We start from the raw sequence: 7,972 nt of genomic DNA, 5'->3' as shown, positions 1-7,972 counted from the left end.
ATAACTCGGAATCTACTGCGCCTACATCATAACTCGGAATCTAACTCGGAATCTACTGCGCCTACATCATAACTCGGAATCTAACTCGGAATCTACTGCGCCTACATCATAACTCGGAATCTACTGCGCCTACATCATAACTCGGAATATAACTCGGAATCTACTGCGCCTACATCATAGCTCGGAATCTACTGCGCCTACATCATAACTCGGAATCTAACTCGGAATCTACTGCGCCTACATCATAACTCGGAATCTACTGCGCCTACATCATAACTCGGAATCTAACTCGGAATCTACTGCGCCTACATCATAACTCGGAATCTACTGCGCCTACATCATAACTCGGAATATAACTCGGAATCTACTGCGCCTACATCATAACTCGGAATCTAACTCGGAATCTACTGCGCCTACATCATAACTCGGAATCTACTGCGCCTACATCATAACTCGGAATCTAACTCGGAATCTACTGCGCCTACATCATAACTCGGAATCTACTGCGCCTACATCATAACTCGGAATCTAACTCGGAATCTACTGCGCCTACATCATAACTCGGAATCTACTGCGCCTACATCATAACTCGGAATCTAACTCGGAATCTACTGCGCCTACATCATAACTCGGAATCTACTGCGCCTACATCATAACTCGGAATCTAACTCGGAATCTACTGCGCCTACATCATAACTCGGAATCTAACTCGGAATCTACTGCGCCTACATCATAACTCGGAATTTAACTCGGAATCTACTGCGCCTACATCATAACTCGGAATCTACTGCGCCTACATCATAACTCGGAATCTAACTCGGAATCTACTGCGCCTACATCATAACTCGGAATCTAACTCGGAATCTACTGCGCCTACATCATAACTCGGAATCTACTGCGCCTACATCATAACTCGGAATCTAACTCGGAATCTACTGCGCCTACATCATAACTCGGAATCTACTGCGCCTACATCATAACTCGGAATCTAACTCGGAATCTACTGCGCCTACATCATAACTCGGAATCTACTGCGCCTACATCATAACTCGGAATCTAACTCGGAATCTACTGCGCCTACATCATAACTCGGAATCTACTGCGCCTACATCATAACTCGGAATCTAACTCGGAATCTACTGCGCCTACATCATAACTCGGAATCTAACTCGGAATCTACTGCGCCTACATCATAACTCGGAATCTAACTCGGAATCTACTGCGCCTACATCATAACTCGGAATCTACTGCGCCTACATCATAACTCGGAATCTAACTCGGAATCTACTGCGCCTACATCATAACTCGGAATCTAACTCGGAATCTACTGCGCCTACATCATAACTCGGAATCTACTGCGCCTACATCATAACTCGGAATCTAACTCGGAATCTACTGCGCCTACATCATAACTCGGAATCTACTGCGCCTACATCATAACTCGGAATCTAACTCGGAATCTACTGCGCCTACATCATAACTCGGAATCTACTGCGCCTACATCATAACTCGGAATCTACTGCGCCTACATCATAACTCGGAATCTAACTCGGAATCTACTGCGCCTACATCATAACTCGGAATCTACTGCGCCTACATCATAACTCGGAATCTAACTCGGAATCTACTGCGCCTACATCATAACTCGGAATCTACTGCGCCTACATCATAACTCGGAATCTAACTCGGAATCTACTGCGCCTACATCATAACTCGGAATCTACTGCGCCTACATCATAACTCGGAATCTAACTCGGAATCTACTGCGCCTACATCATAACTCGGAATCTACTGCGCCTACATCATAACTCGGAATCTAACTCGGAATCTACTGCGCCTACATCATAACTCGGAATCTAAGCTCGGAATCTACTGCGCCTACATCATAACTCGGAATCTAACTCGGAATCTACTGCGCCTACATCATAACTCGGAATCTAACTCGGAATCTACTGCGCCTACATCATAACTCGGAATCTACTGCGCCTACATCATAACTCGGAATCTAACTCGGAATCTACTGCGCCTACATCATAACTCGGAATCTACTGCGCCTACATCATAACTCGGAATCAAACTCGGAATCTACTGCGCTTACATCATAACTCGGAATCTACTGCGCCTACATCATAACTCGGAATCTAACTCGGAATCTACTGCGCCTACATCATAACTCGGAATCTAACTCGGAATCTACTGCGCCTACATCATAACTCGGAATCTACTGCGCCTACATCATAACTCGGAATCTAACTCGGAATCTACTGCGCCTACATCATAACTCGGAATCTACTGCGCCTACATCATAACTCGGAATCTAACTCGGAATCCACTGCGCCTACATCATAACTCGGAATCTACTGCGCCTACATCATAACTCGGAATCTAACTCGGAATCTACTGCGCCTACATCATAACTCGGAATTTAACTCAGAATCTACTGCGCCTACATCATAACTCGGAATCTACTGCGCCTACATTATAACTCGGAATCTAACTCGGAATCTACTGCGCCTACATCATAACTCGGAATCTAACTCGGAATCTACTGCGCCTACATCATAACTCGGAATCTACTGCGCCTACATCATAACTCGGAATCTAACTCGGAATCTACTGCGCCTACATCATAACTCGGAATCTACTGCGCCTACATCATAACTCGGAATCTAACTCGGAATCTACTGCGCCTACATCATAACTCGGAATCTACTGCGCCTACATCATAACTCGGAATCTACTGCGCCTACATCATAACTCGGAATCTAACTCGGAATCTACTGCGCCTACATCATAACTCGGAATCTAACTCGGAATCTACTGCGCCTACATCATAACTCGGAATCTACTGCGCCTACATCATAACTCGGAATCTACTGCGCCTACATCATAACTCGGAATCTACCACTCGGAATCCGCCTTCATAACTCGGAATCTACTGCGCCTACATCATAACTCGGAAATCTAACTCGGAATCTACTGCGCCTACATCATAACTCGGAATCTAACTCGGAATCTACTGCGCCTACATCATAACTCGGAATCTACTGCGCCGACATCATAACTCGGAATCTAACTCGGAATCTACTGCGCCTACATCATAACTCGGAATCTACTGCGCCTACATCATAACTCGGAATCTAACTCGGAATCTACTGCGCCTACATCATAACTCGGAATCTACTGCGCCTACATCATAACTCGGAATCTAACTCGGAATCTACTGCGCCTACATCATAACTCGGAATCTACTGCGCCTACATCATAACTCGGAATCTAACTCGGAATCTACTGCGCCTACATCATAACTCGGAATCTAACTCGGAATCTACTGCGCCTACATCATAACTCGGAATCTAACTCGGAATCTACTGCGCCTACATCATAACTCGGAATCTACTGCGCCTACATCATAACTTGGAATCTAACTCGGAATCTACTGAGCCTACATCATAACTCGGAATCTACTGCGCCTACATCATAACTCGGAATCTAACTCGGAATCTACTGCGCCTACATCATAACTCGGAATCTAACTCAGAATCTACTGCGCCTACATCATAACTCGGAATCTAACTCGGAATCTACTGCGCCTACATCATAACTCGGAATCTACTGCGCCTACATCATAACTCGGAATCTAACTCGGAATCTACTGCGCCTACATCATAACTCGGAATCTACTGCGCCTACATCATAACTCGGAATCTACTGCGCCGACATCATAACTCGGAATCTAACTCGAAATCTACTGCGCCTACATCATAACTCGGAATCTACTGCGCCTACATCATAACTCGGAATCTAACTCGGAATCTACTGCGCCTACATCATAACTCGGAATCTACTGCGCCTACATCATAACTCGGATCTACTGCGCCTACATCATAACTCGGAATCTACTGCGCCTACATCATAACTCGGAATCTAACTCGGAATCTACTGCGCCTACATCATAACTCGGAATCTACTGCGCCTACATCATAACTCGGAATCTAACTCGGAATCTACTGCGCCTACATCATAACTCGGAATCTACTGCGCCTACATCATAACTCGGAATCTAACTCGGAATCTACTGCGCCTACATCATAACTCGGAATCTACTGCGCCTACATCATAACTCGGAATCTACTGCGCCTACATCATAACTCGGAATCTAACTCGGAATCTACTGCGCCTACATCATAACACGGAATCTACTGCGCCTCCATCATAACACGGAATCTAACTCGGAATCTACTGCGCCTACATCATAACTCGGAATCTACTGCGCCTACATCATAACTCGGAATCTAACTCGGAATCTACTGCGCCTACATCATAACTCGGAATCTAACTCGGAATCTACTGCGCCTACATCATAACTCGGAATCTACTGCGCCTACATCATAACTCGGAATCTACTGCGCCGACATCATAACTCGGAATCTAACTCGGAATCTACTGCGCCTACATCATAACTCGGAATCTACTGCGCCTACATCATAACTCGGAATCTAACTCGGAATCTACTGCGCCTACATCATAACTCGGAATCTACTGCGCCTACATCATAATTCGGAATCTAACTCGGAATCTACTGCGCTTACATCATAACTCGGAATCTACTGCGCCTACATCATAACTCGGAATCTAACTCGGAATCTACTGCGCCTACATCATAACTCGGAATCTAACTCGGAATCTACTGCGCCTACATCATAACTCGGAATCTACTGCGCCTACATCATAACTCGGAATCTAACTCGGAATCTACTGCGCCTACATCATAACTCGGAATCTACTGCGCCTACATCATAACTCGGAATCTAACTCGGAATCTACTGCGCCTACATCATAACTCGGAATCTACTGCGCCTACATCATAACTCGGAATCTAACTCGGAATCTACTGCGCCTACATCATAACTCGGAATCTACTGCGCCTACATCATAACTCGGAATCTAACTCGGAATCTACTGCGCCTACATCATAACTCGGAATCTACTGCGCCGACATCATAACTCGGAATCTAACTCGGAATCTACTGCGCCTACATCATAACTCGGAATCTACTGCGCCTACATCATAACTCGGAATCTAACTCGGAATCTACTGCGCCTACATCATAACTCGGAATCTACTGCGCCTACATCATAACTCGGAATCTAACTCGGAATCTACTGCGCCTACATCATAACTCGGAATCTACTGCGCCTACATCATAACTCGGAATCTAACTCGGAATCTACTGCGCCTACATCATAACTCGGAATCTAACTCGGAATCTACTGCGCCTACATCATAACTCGGAATCTACTGCGCCTACATCATAACTCGGAATCTAACTCGGAATCTACTGCGCCTACATCATAACTCGGAATCTACTGCGCCTACATCATAACTCGGAATCTAACTCGGAATCTACTGCGCCTACATCATAACTCGGAATCTAACTCGGAATCTACTGCGCCTACATCATAACTCGGAATCTACTGCGCCTACATCATAACTCGGAATCTACTGCGCCGACATCATAACTCGGAATCTAACTCGGAATCTACTGCGCCTACATCATAACTCGGAATCTACTGCGCCTACATCATAACTCGGAATCTAACTCGGAATCTACTGCGCCTACATCATAACTCGGAATCTACTGCGCCTACATCATAACTCGGAATCTAACTCGGAATCTACTGCGCCTACATCATAACTCGGAATCTACTGCGCCTACATCATAACTCGGAATCTAACTCGGAATCTACTGCGCTTACATCATAACTCGGAATCTACTGCGCCTACATCATAACTCGGAATCTAACTCGGAATCTACTGCGCCTACATCATAACTCGGAATCTAACTCGGAATCTACTGCGCCTACATCATAACTCGGAATCTACTGCGCCTACATCATAACTCGGAATCTAACTCGGAATCTACTGCGCCTACATCATAACTCGGAATCTACTGCGCCTACATCATAACTCGGAATCTAACTCGGAATCTACTGCGCCTACATCATAACTCGGAATCTACTGCGCCTACATCATAACTCGGAATCTAACTCGGAATCTACTGCGCCTACATCATAACTCGGAATCTACTGCGCCTACATCATAACTCGGAATCTAACTCGGAATCTACTGCGCCTACATCATAACTCGGAATCTAACTCGGAATCTACTGCGCCTACATCATAACTCGGAATTTAACTCAGAATCTACTGCGCCTACATCATAACTCGGAATCTACTGCGCCTACATTATAACTCGGAATCTAACTCGGAATCTACTGCGCCTACATCATAACTCGGAATCTAACTCGGAATCTACTGCGCCTACATCATAACTCGGAATCTACTGCGCCTACATCATAACTCGGAATCTAACTCGGAATCTACTGCGCCTACATCATAACTCGGAATCTACTGCGCCTACATCATAACTCGGAATCTAACTCGGAATCTACTGCGCCTACATCATAACTCGGAATCTAACTCGGAATCTACTGCGCCTACATCATAACTCGGAATCTACTGCGCCTACATCATAACTCGGAATCTACTGCGCCGACATCATAACTCGGAATCTAACTCGGAATCTACTGCGCCTACATCATAACTCGGAATCTACTGCGCCTACATCATAACTCGGAATCTAACTCGGAATCTACTGCGCCTACATCATAACTCGGAATCTACTGCGCCTACATCATAATTCGGAATCTAACTCGGAATCTACTGCGCTTACATCATAACTCGGAATCTACTGCGCCTACATCATAACTCGGAATCTAACTCGGAATCTACTGCGCCTACATCATAACTCGGAATCTTACTCGGAATCTACTGCGCCTACATCATAACTCGGAATCTACTGCGCCTACATCATAACTCGGAATCTAACTCGGAATCTACTGCGCCTACATCATAACTCGGAATCTACTGCGCCTACATCATAACTCGGAATCTAACTCGGAATCTACTGCGCCTACATCATAACTCGGAATCTACTGCGCCTACATCATAACTCGGAATCTAACTCGGAATCTACTGCGCCTACATCATAACTCGGAATCTACTGCGCCTACATCATAACTCGGAATCTAACTCGGAATCTACTGCGCCTACATCATAACTCGGAATCTAACTCGGAATCTACTGCGCCTACATCATAACTCGGAATCTAACTCGGAATCTACTGCGCCTACATCATAACTCGGAATCTACTGCGCCTACATCATAACTCGGAATCTAACTCGGAATCTACTGCGCCTACATCATAACTCGGAATCTACTGCGCCTACATCATAACTCGGAATCTAACTCGGAATCTACTGCGCCTACATCATAACTCGGAATCTAACTCGGAATCTACTGCGCCTACATCATAACTCGGAATCTACTGCGCCTACATCATAACTCGGAATCTACTGCGCCGACATCATAACTCGGAATCTAACTCGGAATCTACTGCGCCTACATCATAACTCGGAATCTACTGCGCCTACATCATAACTCGGAATCTAACTCGGAATCTACTGCGCCTACATCATAACTCGGAATCTACTGCGCCTACATCATAACTCGGAATCTAACTCGGAATCTACTGCGCCTACATCATAACTCGGAATCTACTGCGCCTACATCATAACTCGGAATCTAACTCGGAATCTACTGCGCTTACATCATAACTCGGAATCTACTGCGCCTACATCATAACTCGGAATCTAACTCGGAATCTACTGCGCCTACATCATAACTCGGAATCTAACTCGGAATCTACTGCGCCTACATCATAACTCGGAATCTACTGCGCCTACATCATAACTCGGAATCTAACTTGGAATCTACTGCGCCTACATCATAACTCGGAATCTACTGCGCCTACATCATAACTCGGAATCTAACTCGGAATCTACTGCGCCTACATCATAACTCGGAATCTACTGCGCCTACATCATAACTCGGAATCTAACTCGGAATC

The sequence above is a fragment of the Coturnix japonica genome, chromosome 16 (genome assembly GCF_054131305.1).
Source record: "Coturnix japonica strain WE chromosome 16, WE-NBRP24, whole genome shotgun sequence".
In the NCBI taxonomy this organism is placed as follows: Eukaryota; Metazoa; Chordata; class Aves; order Galliformes; family Phasianidae; genus Coturnix; species Coturnix japonica.
The sequence above is the reverse complement of the archived record's forward strand: the minus strand, read 5'-3'. Positions refer to the sequence as shown.